General features: G+C 41.5%; 1 protein-coding gene across 1 annotated transcript in view; it reads right to left on the bottom strand.

Annotated features, from left to right (window-relative positions):
* The window catches only part of LOC124719969 (ankyrin-1-like), a 64,692-nt gene extending 53,959 nt beyond the window's left edge, over nucleotides 1-10,733 (bottom strand). Inside the window, exon 1 of the mRNA XM_047245187.1 lies at nucleotides 10,673-10,733. The gene's annotated coding sequence lies outside the window, so the exon portion shown is untranslated. The remainder of the gene's footprint in view (nucleotides 1-10,672) is intronic.
* Nucleotides 10,734-12,897: the final 2,164 nt, after the last annotated feature.

Raw genomic sequence — 12,897 nt, forward strand, 5'->3', positions numbered from 1 at the left:
ACTAAAGAAGAGTTACTGAATTAGAGGAAGAGGAAATTATGGTACAAGTTGTCTACAAGAGGAGTTGGTTGACAGGGCATATTATGAAGCATCAAGGAATCGTCAGTTTGGTAATGGAGGCTTAATGCAGGGAAAGACCGAGACTTGCCAATGGCAAGCAGATTAGAATGGATGTAGGATTAAGTTATTACGTGGCGATGAAGAGGCCTGCAGGGGATAGATTACTGTGGAACACTATCAACACACAGACGAATTGTTTTTCTTATTAATGAAGCCCAGCAGCAAATAACATCACTTCATTACGTACGTCAGTTGCGTATTTATTGCCAGAACCTTTGTTTAATGTAGCCTCTACCACATATACTTGTGATGTATTTGTGTATATATCTGTTAGTTTCTGCAAACGGCCTTAGGTTAGGGAAAAGTTATGACTAACGCAGTTTTCTTATGGCGACTGTTAGCAAATGATGAAGATTATTATAGGGTGTATACGTGCACAACGAAAAAGAATTCCCAGATTTTCCGGTAAAAAATAAACTTTCTGCCGGGTGAAAACACACTTTTTTCCGTGTTAAGTGACATTACACTATTCCTCAAAACTGCAAAACTTATCAATCCTTTGAATGGTTGTGGTTTTATACACCGGCGTAGAATTTCCTGGCACTTTAGGAAACGAAATTTAGGGAAAAAAACACTTATCGGAAAGATGGCTGATGCGCAGCAAGATGTACACTGCATATTTTCGTGTTACAAAAGTATCAATTCGAATGCCACTAAACACGGCATGTTACTTTCTGAAGCATTGAAATTGAGATTGCAATGCGCTTTTCAAAGCCGGTCATAGCTCGTGTCACGTGATCTCGCCAGTCGATGTGGATATTCAGAGCACAGGACACGTGATGTAGGCAGCCAACAGGAACATTACTGTCAAGTAGCGCGAACACACAAACAGGAAACGTTCATGGTTTAAATTAACATACATAGTGTTGCTACAAGAAAAGGAAAGCTTTCACCTATTAGTGTCTAAGATTAATAAACTGCAGGAGAAGTTAAACTTTTACATATAATGTTTATTTTCTTTTTTTTCTTATTTTAGCGCGTGTCACTTGTAAGATACACTACACAAACGGGCCAGTAAAATTTGTAACAGCGACATAAATGTCTGATCTTCTGGGCTCGAAATTATTCTGAATGGTCGTCCTGAAAGGGTTCATTTTTAAATGAGATCAAATGCTCCGTGATTTAAGAAATCCATCGTACATTCTCGCACATACATCATCTTGCGTAAAAGGAAATTTACTATGAAGTAACGCTTCTCAAACAATCATTCGCATTATTTTCCCGCGACCTGTTAGATATAGGATCGTTTCAGCAGTTGCCAGAGAGCGACAGGTAAGAGGCGTCACCGCGCTTGTGCAGCTACGATGACGCAGGAAGCCCGAATGTTCATATGTGTAAAACATTGAAAGATCCTACACTATGTCATAAAAGAAAAAAAAGCATTAGAGAATACTACTAGAATGCATAATTCGGCTTGAAGTGCACATTTGCATGCCCTGATTCGGATGAAATTTTTTTGGAGTACCGGTACTGTATCATCTCATGTTTGGTTCTTTATTATGGCATAATGCCAAACGTGCTAGAAGATGAAAATGTGCACTTGAAATTCAGCGAACAGTTAAAACTAGCTAATAATGTGGAAACATACACTTTGTTTCAAGTAAGTTCACTGCCTCTGAGGAAAAAGTTAATAAAGACCAATTTCTTTAGCAAACCGACAAAAGTAACTTCATTGTTCTGCAAGGCGATTAATGGTTGACTGTCAGAAAGGTGAAAACAAAATAGTCTGAAACTAATAACAAATTTTGGCCTTCCGTAATTATGTGAATATTTTATTTCACTTGATGGCTCCCGGTCACAGAAAAAAATCCGTTTTGTTTTCATTTGACGCGAGAGGAATAGACGAAGAGGGAACAGCAAAATCACTAAAACGTAAACATGCGTCACGTGGAGACTACCCACCTCTCCACCACAACTCAAGACTGCTCTGTGCATAGCCCCCGTATCTACGATATTTCCGAACTGGGGTAATACAAGAGTTTTTTCTTCATATTTTCAAAAAATGTTCATTTTGTAGCGCACATCTTTCTGAAGGGTCTGATCCATAGAACACACGTGTTCGAAGAAATGTGAGACATGTTATTTGGTCAGCAGTGTGCCAAAGTGCAATGCCACGCCTCTTCACACAGCATTTTTCTGTCGCTCGTCGCAGTATTTCGCTCTGAGAAATTCAAACGTGGAATATTGTGTAATGGAAGCCACCAAACTATATTCAAGACGGTGGAAATTAAAATTCCTGTGCTGTGTCACCTGCCCCTCCTAAAAAAAACTCGGAATTAATATTGGCTGGGATTATTTGTAACCCGAAGAACAAGAACTCTTTGCAAAATTTGTAGTCTTTATTGTTTATTAGCCAACAACTTTGTGTTTTGTGACATAAAATTATATATAGGATACATAAAGCCAGTAAAGACAAGAGACAAGCAAGACAGTACATATTTCTTCAATCCGTAAGTCCTAGCATTTTTCTCCCTACTCTTGCTACAGCTTTACATGACGTGCTTTCTTTTCTGGGAGAGAATCTATTACCTCATCAAAGTTCGTCAAACGTTTTGCTACATGAGAAAACGACCTGTCGCTGTCTAGTACTGAAAAAGCTGTTACTACAAATAGTAACCAACACTGGTGTGGTTTATCGATCTGATTACGCGTATTTTGTCACTGTCTGCGAGACGAAGTAGGCCTGCCTAATATTGCAGCAGTTTTTACACACACCAAATAAACAAGATGTTTTGGCATTTTTAAAACACGACATTATGTAATTCACAAAGTACCAATATCAAATTCGTTATTAGGCCACCTACAAGCAAAACGTTTGTGTGTTAGGAAAGAGTTACACATTTCAATCACACTCTCTAGCTTCTCACGCACGAGATCGAATAGTAGTAGTACGAAACTTTATATAAATTTGGAATCGTCATATTTTTCCGTAATAATTGTGATGTCCCTGTTTCTTCTCCTTCCTCGTCCGAACAAACAACCTTGTTATCACTTATTTTGTAACTATTCCTGCCAGTTTCAAAAATTATTCTCCGGTTAACTCCGCTAACCCTACCGCAATCAGCGGTTTAGTTATGCCACGTTTATTCTCCGGTCAGGCGTTATTACGCGTTCGTACAACGCGTTTTCCGCGCCACTACCAGAATACAGCTTTAGCGGCTGCTATCCGGGGACTGTACGACTGGCCCTTACTAGTGTAACGGTCTGACCAAAACTTTCCTGTCAACATTTCCTTTTCATGGATAGACCGAGAAGATAAGTAATCTTTCTTACGTCTTATTCCTGTTACTCGTTTATTTCCACTCTGGTAGTCTCAGCCTATGGATTTCGGTAGTAATTGTAACAACGCTGATCATTCGCAATCCTAGTCAACCATATAAACAGCGATTGGCATTCACCTGTTCTCGGCTTTGTTCCGCCCAGCTTGTGTAGCCCTGTCCCCTTTTGTCTCCAGGAAAGTTTATTTCTAGATGCGACGGCGATTCCCCTGGCATACACATCACGTACACTACGCACGCATACAAAAATTCAACTTATGATTCATTCAGAAATCGACTTATTTGTTCAAAAATGTTCAAAATCCTACAGTGATGCATTTCAAAATCATATGTGTGCTGGATGCTAGGCGCTTTGAGAAACTATGTCGTTTTCGTCAAGAATATGAACTTTACCCCCCCCCCCCCCCCCCCCGAAATTGCTGCCTGGGACAGATACGGGGTTTGACACACGTCCCCTAGACCCGGACCTGTTTGACACACGTCCCCTAGACCCGGAGCTGTTACGCATGCGTGAATGTGCCAGCTCAGTGAAATTTTTCCGGGTAGCACCTGGCTGCCTGCTGCTATTGCTTATACAACTAACTGCCACACTTCTGTAACCAGAAACGGGAGAAGGTACTGCTCATACGCGGCTCATCTGCGCCTGAGCTCGCTCGCAACTGCTCAGAAGAATCTAACGTAAGCAGTTGTGACGTCACGCTCATCGGAGGCAATTTGTTGCCATGAGGTCTCCCTAAAGCCTTTCACACATTTTGCTATTGGCAGACGCTTGTATGAGCACTGTATTTTTATGTTGTACATGGCGCATTTCCTTCGCAACTCAAGTGTTATTTTCGTTTTCTATTCTCTCGTTCACGTTTTATTGCTGCAGTATTATTCTGCAGTAGCGAGATACAGCAATAGCCTTTGTTAGAGCGTTGGTTCTTACCAATCTAAGTTATAAAAATTTAACTGAAAACTAAAACAATGAAAAATTCCCGGAATTCTAAAATATTTCCGGGTTTTCCCCGGTTTTCTCCTGGATGAAAAAATTCCCGGATTTTTCTCTGATATCCCAGGTCGTATACACACACACTGGTTAGTAACCATTTTGGCCACTCTGCCATTTGTAGCATTTTCCGTAAGACGTGTATTCCTTCATGAAACAACAAACAATGAATGGTAACGTATTATCCATGACTTTAGAATGCACTGGCAGTACACAGACTTTTTTTCTTATTGTTTATTTTTTTGTTTACACTTCAAGCTCCGTAGGGCCAAACTGAGGAGCAAATCTCCAAGGTCATGGAGCCTGTCAGTACATGAAATTACAACATAAAAGTGATGACAGAAATAAAATGTTAACAAACGCGAAAAAGTCAATCCATAAAGCCAATCAACAATACAACAACAATCACCTCAATTTTTCAAGGAAATCTTCGATAGAATAGAAGGACTGGACCCATGAGGAAACACTTGATTTTCGATTTGAAAGGGCGTGATGTACTACTAAGATTTTTGAATTCGAGCGGTAGCTTATTGAAAATGGATGCAGCAGTATACTGCACACCTTCCTCCACAAGAGTTAAGAAAGTCCGATCCAAATGCAGGTTTGATTTCTACAGACTATGAACTGAGTGAAAGCTGCGACATAAGCACATATTCACGTTAATTTTTTTTCTTTCGGGGTGTATGCGACCCGAGACATCCGGGAAAAACCCGGGAATTTTCTAGAATTCCGGGAACTTTTCCTCATTTTAGTTACCAGTTAAATTTTCGTGATTTTGACTGGTAAGAACCAATACTCTAACGAAGGATATTACTGTATCCCGCTTCTTCATAATAATGCTGTAGCAAAAAAAAAAAAAAACATAAACGAGAGAAAAAAACGAAAATAAAACTTAAGTCGCAAAGGAAATGCGCCACACAACAAAACACAGTGCTCATACAAGCGTCTGCCAACCAAAGTGTGTCGAAGGCTTTAGGAAGAATATGCAGTGCTTCCTAACAACAAATTGCCTCCGACGCGCGTGACATGACAGCTGTTTACATTTGATTCACGTGAGCAGTTCCAGGCGGGCTCTTGCGCATGCCCAGTTGAGTCGCCTATGAGTAGTAGCTTCTGCTGCTGCTGGCTACAGATGTGTGGCTGGGCGCCACTGTCTAACATTGTCCCGGTTCGGAAATATCTTACAGATACAGGGCTGATGCACAGAGCAGTCTGAGTTGTAGTGGTGAGGTGGGTGGTCTCCACGTGACCCGTGTTTACTTTTAGTGATTTCACACTTTCCTCTTCGTTTATTGCTCTCACACTAAATGAAAACAAAACGGATTTCTGTGGCCGGGAGCTACCAAATGAATTGAAATATGTTCGCATAATTACGCAAGGCTAAAATATGTTAGTTTCGCGTTTTATTTCCACCTTTCAGACAGTCAAGCATTAATCACCTTGCAGAACAATGAAGTCATTTTTGTCTTTTTGCTAAAGAGATTTGGCTTTTATTAATATTTTGCGCTGAGGCAGTCAATTTATTTGAAACGAAGCGTTAAATTTCACATTGTTGGCTAGTTTCAACTGTTCGCTGCATTTCAAGTGCACGTTTTCCATTTTTTATCTCGTATGGCATTATGCCATAATAAAGAACCAAACCTGAGATAATACAGTAGTGGTACTCAAGAAAATTTACATCCGAATCTGGACATACGATTGTGCACTTTAAGCCGAATTATGCATTTTAGCTTAGTTCACGAAATTCCGATGCTCCTGAAGTATCCTTTGATGTGTGGTTTGTTTTATGACATAATGAAAGATCTTTTAATGTTTTACATGCGGGCTTCCTGCGTCATTGTAGTTGCGCAGGCGCAGTGACGCCTGTTATCCGGCGCTCTCTGGCAACTGCTGAAACGAAACAATTCCTAACAGGTCACGGGGAAATATTGCGAATGGTGGTTTGAAAAGTGTTAAATTTCCTTTTACGCAAGATGAACTATGTGCGAGAATGTACGATGAATTTCTTAAATACCAGAGCGTTTGACTCATTTAAAAATCAACTCTTTGAGGACAACCATCTGGAAGAATATCGAGCCCCAAAGATCAGACATTTACGTCGTTATTAAAAATTTTACTGGCACATTTGTGTGATGTACCTTGAAGTAACACGCGCAAAATGATCAGCATTATATGTGGAAGCTTATCTTCTCTTGCAGCTTATTAATCTTCGAGACCAATATTATTTGTGAAAGCTTTGTTTTCCTTCTAGCAAAACTATGTATATTAATTTAAACCATTAACTTTTATTTTTGTGTGTTCGCGCTACTTAAGAGTAATCTTGCTATTGGTTGACTACACTACGTGTCGTGTGCTGTCATCAGCTGCCGAGATCACGTGATATGAGCTATGACTGGCTTACGAAATGGTTCAAATGGCTCTGAGCAATATGGGACTCAACTGCTGTGGTCATCAGTCCCCTAGAACTTAGAACTACTTAAACCTAACTAACCTAAGGACATCACACACATCCTTGCCCGAGGCAGGATTCGAACCTGCGACCGTAACAGTCGCACGGTTCCGGATTGCGGGCCTAAAACCGCGAGACCACCGCGGCCGGCGGCTTACAAAAGCGCGTCGCAATTTCATTGCTTCGGAAAGTAACATGCAGTGTTTGGCGCAATTGGAATTTATACCTCTGTAAAACGAAGAAATTCAGCGTACATGTTGCTGCACATCAAACATCTTTCCAGAATGTGTTTTTCCCCCCTGGGTTTCGTTTTCTACATATTGACAAGTTTTACAGTGCCGAGGAAAAGTATACTGTCATTTAACACGGAAAAAGTGTATTTTCAACCGGGAAATCCGGGAATTATTTTTCCTTGTCCACGTATACACCCTGTCTTCACTATTTTAATATTCTTTGCGCCATTTGGTGTGGGGCACAGTTAGTCTTCTATCACTAGCGGTGGATATTTTCCAAAAAATTGATTCTGAGTCTTAACTACTGTGTGTTCAATTTATGTCTCGTTTGATTTGTTTATCTACACGTTGCCAACCTAACGAAGTATATGCTGAAACTGAAGTCTGTTCCCTGTGTGTGTGTGTGTGTGTGTGTGTGTGTGTAGTTAGGGTGCGTTGTAGGACGTTGAATGTGAATGTAGTATCTGCCAGAGCGTAGTTAAGAGTTTTCATGTTCAGCTGATTTTCGATTTTTTGTTTAAATATTTTTCGAAGGGTTCATGGAAGAGTAGGGACAAAGGGGTTGGGTGCTAGTATTCTGATAATAATCATCATCCTTTGAAATGTTATTCTACTATTGTATCTGTTAATGTAAGTAGTGAATTACTCTTACATGAACTCCTCTACAAAACACTTAAACCAAAACTGAAATCAGCTGAACACCAAACTTTTCAACCACTCTGACAATTATTGCATTCACTTCCAACTTTCTATAACTCTCACTGAACAGAACAAACGTTAGTTTTCAGCATATAATTCGTTAGGTTGCCAGCATGTACACAAACGAAAGAACAGGAGACATGAATTGAACACACTGTAGTTACGACCTTAAATTACAGCTTTTGGTAAAATGTCAACAGCTGCTGACAGGAAAAAAAAGAGTGAACACAAAAATGTGTTGACCATGTGAGAAGAAACGCAGATTTCCGCCAAAAACTATTTAACTGTAAGTAATTACCTTTTCACACAAAAATACGATTAACTTTTATAACCTACAAGCGTCACATGTCAAAACAAACTGAATCATTCTACATTCCACCAGAGATGCCTTAAAGCAAAGGGCAAAACGCGTCTTTAGCAAATAAAGTACACTGCAGCAAGAAAAAAGGATTCATTACTTACCAAAGGATCAACAGCTGTAGATACTTGGCAAATTACATCTTATGACATACCATCAAATTAGTTTCTGTTTAACTTCTGTACGTCAATCTAGAGTATTGTAAATATTAAAGTGTTCCATGTCACTGTAATTCTCATTTCACTTGTTATCAAATGCCGTTTAAAAAATTAAATCGATCCATGCTGAAAAACTGTAGTTACCTTCACATCTCGATAGGTAAATAAATTTTGGATATTTATCATGCGACCAAATAATGGAGTCATTTGAAGTTATTATTCGCAAAAAAAAAAAAAAAGGTTTTCGATTTCTTGAACCGTTTAGGAAATCTGGGGCCGGTAACAGCCACGTGGTTGACGAGGAGCAGGGCCAAGTGTGAGCCGCATGGCGGGCGGCCCGCCGACGAACCACTGAGTATCTCGGGAACGGTGATAGCTACCGCTCTGCTCTCAACTTTAGAAACCATTTCGGTATGCTTAATATCTTTCATACGCAATAATGTATTACGTGAAATGAACTATAGGCAAAGCCCACACAATGGCTGTTCACCTCTGAAAGCTCATTAAAAATTCGTGTAATGGTTTACGTAAATACGATGGAGCACGCAACCACGACGAATAACGAAAAGAAATTCAGTTCCTTATCGAAAAAAGGCATCAGGCCGTAAGACGCAGAAGAATAAAATTTTTTTCACCGAACCGTTTCCTTTCAATCGGATGGTAAGTGTTTCACACCTGCCCCCGGGTCTACGCCAGAGCGCTTCGGCGAAAGTTCGTGTGGCCCGGGGTTGTGTGAGTGACGTCACGCTCAGAGCGTTCTGTGATTGGCGGCGCGGCACCGGTTCGTGTGCAACAGAGCGACGCACGTGGCAACCGAGGCCCAGCCCCGTGGTTTTTTTTTGTGGGAACGGGCCTTACACAAGTTTCTGCACATCCGCAACTGGCGTGACGTTTAATTCCCTACCGGCCAAATACATAGGGTTTGATGAACAACTACTTGTTACGTCAATTACACCACTTGGTAGCACTCGGCAGCAAATTTATCTACGTTCGCCATGAATCCCGCTAGCGGCAGCATACACCACAGATACACACTATACACAGTAAAGTCAGATCGGACATCAGCGTATGTTATACTGAGGGGAAAAAAAAAACAAACTTATTTTCTGAGATTCTGAACGAGATGTTTTGGAATTTATCGTACAGTAATACATTTGTGGGGCTGAGAACCATGAAGCACCTAATCGTCGATTGTTAGCAGCATTTATTCATGCTTCTGACATCTGTTGGGTCAGTTTATCTGTACTGTTAGGCCACATTGTACTTATATCTGAACACTGAGAGCTGTCACTGGTTTCTCTGATATTCACTTAAATATAGGGGGTCGAAGACTAAGTGCTCTTGGCCGTTACCGCTCTTAGCGCCTCACTTGTGTTCTAGTTAAATCGCCTTGTCGGCAAATGATACCAAATGAATTTAATCATTTACGCAAACGGCTGTATATGTCTGGAGTTGGCCGTCTGCTGTGTACAAATCGGCTTTCCAGTGGAGTAGCAACATGAACTCTATTGAACGTGTATTAAGTGCCAACAGAAAAGAAAATTACCTGGAAAAGTTGGCCGCAAAGAATTTACGGCATTCAAGACGAAATCCGTTGTCACAGAAAGTGACGAAATCAAGCGTGACTACAAGCCAACAGGGAAGCGTATTATAACCGTAAGCTGATGCAACGTAACAACGCACGATTTTCGGCCCAGAAGTTTATTAGTTAACTAACGACACATGAATTAGGAACCTTGCCGAAAAAACTACAAAACCACGAAAACTCAAACTTACACAAAAAACGCGAAACGGAGGGTAGTGGAAGCTCAAACATTATACCGTTCTTGCCATAAACTAGTTAATTATGGACAAAACAACAAAATCAACAAAACCATTTCTTCCTCTTTGCAGAGAAGTGATGCCTATTATTACTATTATTATTATAATTATTATTATTATGGACAGCTGCTGATGAATGTGTTGATGAGCATAGTTGTTAGATAGCAGACGTTATTAATTTCGAGCTATCACATTTATCTGAATTTAAAAATTTGTCAACACCCAGAACGTATACCTGCGAGGGACTACAGGCACATCGAAACAATGCCCGACGGAATGTGGCGCTATTTTCCGTTCGTTCCACATTATTCTAATGGAAGCTTTCAGCGATCAGATGACTGTAGCATTACGGCAAATAACAAACAGCGAATTATTAAACACCCGACAGGGTAATTTAACACACAATTCGCCATTCGTTTGTTGGCAACAATTCTATTTTATATAATTGAAGTACGACAATGGATTAGGAGCAGGTCTGCCGTGAGTTTGGCGACAAGCCAGACAAAAGCGTGCAGAACAGCATCCACAGCTCCCTGAAACTCCGGCACAGGCCAGCTGCCCGCCTCACCTTCCCCTGGAACTCTCGCGGAGAAGAGATGCTCTGGCGGCGCTCTGCTCTCCTTACGGCTGCTGCGTCACGACTGGGCCGCACCGACAGCCGGGGCGCGCGGCTGCCCCCACCCAGCTCTGACGTCACGGGGCGGCGTTGCCAGCTCGGCCCGCGGCAGGCGAGGAACGGCTGCAGCAGGGCCAGCGGGGCGTCTACGTCGGTGTCGGCACTGCCGGGCCGCCTGCCTCCATCCCTCCCCCTCGTACCATGCTGTAGAGCTGGCAGCACACACCCCCTACGCATGGCGTTCCAAAAACCGACGTTCTTATGTCGACTTCCCGATACCTCTTCCGGGTGGTTATGTGAAGCCTTAAGAATCTATTTTTGGAAACCGCTTCTAGTTGCCTGTTTTCCAATTCCGCAATCGATTTTCGCTTCCATGTAAACGCATCCGGTTTTCAAACATGCTTAGGCTGAGAGGCTTTTTCTTATTTTTAAAAAAATTCAGGTAATATGGACGGAGTGGCTTTTTGTACAGTAAAGGACAAGTAGAAATATTAGAACAACTATTTACACCTCGTCTACGTACATAGGAATAGCAGTTGCACAGACTAAATCAGATAACGTAACAGCTCTTTTCCTGGTGCCATATTTAACTGGGCAGCAAATGCGTTTCAGGCCTTAACATGTAACCACGAGACCGAAAAGCAGTTTGCGAAATTCTGTTTTTGTCTTTCCGATGAGGTGTCGCATGTAGAAGCCATTTTAAGGCATGTACACACTAGGACCTAGGCTAGCGTCACCAGAAGCCCCGTCTTTAATGGGAATGGCCATTTTTTCGTTCTGTGTCCCGTTGACTATCCAATGGGAGGCAAAATGCCCCAGCTTTTTCGTAATCATAAGTGACATTTTGTTTCATTTTGTGTTTTTAATTATTTCTACGTCAATTTCGCATGACAGACATGTCTTTTTTTTTAACATTTTCGTGAGTCTTGCTTTGTCTAGAATTCAAAGATTGAATACAGAAGCTGTATTTTGGTCACAGGATGAGGACAGGTGTGAACAGAAGATTTCCCGTCATCACGCTCGGTGAAAGTGACTCAGGCGTGAGCTTCGCGATTCGTATCCATCACTTACTACTGCAGAAATAACGGACGGATGTAACAAGTTTCGGGTAAAGAACGTTACAGGGCTATCAATGTGCAATTGTACTTGCAGTTACGAACTAGCTATTCACTGGCAGATGACATACATTTGCAGAAGATGCGACCGACACGATGTCTTCGGACTGTGAGAGAACAATGAGAAGCAGGCGGCAGTTTCAACACTAGATTCGGCAAACTTGCTTCAGTGCGCTCCATTCTCTGTTGTCCGTTGTGTGAAACTAGCTTGAGCCCGTTAAAACGGGGAAACGAAACTCGTCTTGCTCTAAAACCGTGGAAGACGAGTTCGCTTTTTTGAAGGAAACCACGACTATACGAAGGTAAAATGTGTGTTGCGACGTTCAGTTTTTTCCACTGAACAAACATCGATGGCTTGCCGATATAACGCATCACACGAAGAAAATGAAGCACCTGTGTGCAGTTTCTTCGGGAACTGACAGTGTAACTTCTTGCTTCGTTAGTACGAATGAACTACAAACAGAGGAAGATTAAAGCATCGCTACCGCAAAACACACACGTTCTTTCCGTTAAAGGACTGCATGGTTCTTTTCATCCGAGACCTGTTTCAGAAGAAACATGTTCTGGGTCAAAATGCGAATCCATCTAAGTGAATGTTTTATGGCCTTACGCAGTACGTTAAGTTCAGTCAGGATTTGAAGATGCAAAGTATCTGCCTGTGATGGCTGATGATGCATCAAATGACAAAACCTGGAAGCTGGTGCCGATTCTAGCTAGATAATTCATTCGTGCAGAAAGTTGGTCAGTGCAACGTAATCTCTCTTCAGAACAATGGCGGAGAAACGGTAGCATTATTAGCTAGCTGTAGTCTGGGTATTTTAAGAAAGAAAAATATAGTTTACGAGATTGTCACATTTCGTGCATATAATTGGAGTTTCAACGTTGGTAGGCACAAGATGGCAGGAACAAACAATGTTTATTGCAAACTGAACAGCGTTCTCGAGATGAGCACTGAAGGCATCCATTCTGCTGTCCACGTGGTACAGAGCGGAGGTCGAGTGCACAAATTCTCCCCACTCACACAGAAACAACAGCGAATTAAATTTTTCCAGTACTTTCACA

This window comes from Schistocerca piceifrons, chromosome 11 (genome assembly GCF_021461385.2).
Source record: "Schistocerca piceifrons isolate TAMUIC-IGC-003096 chromosome 11, iqSchPice1.1, whole genome shotgun sequence".
NCBI lineage: Eukaryota > Metazoa > Arthropoda > Insecta > Orthoptera > Acrididae > Schistocerca > Schistocerca piceifrons.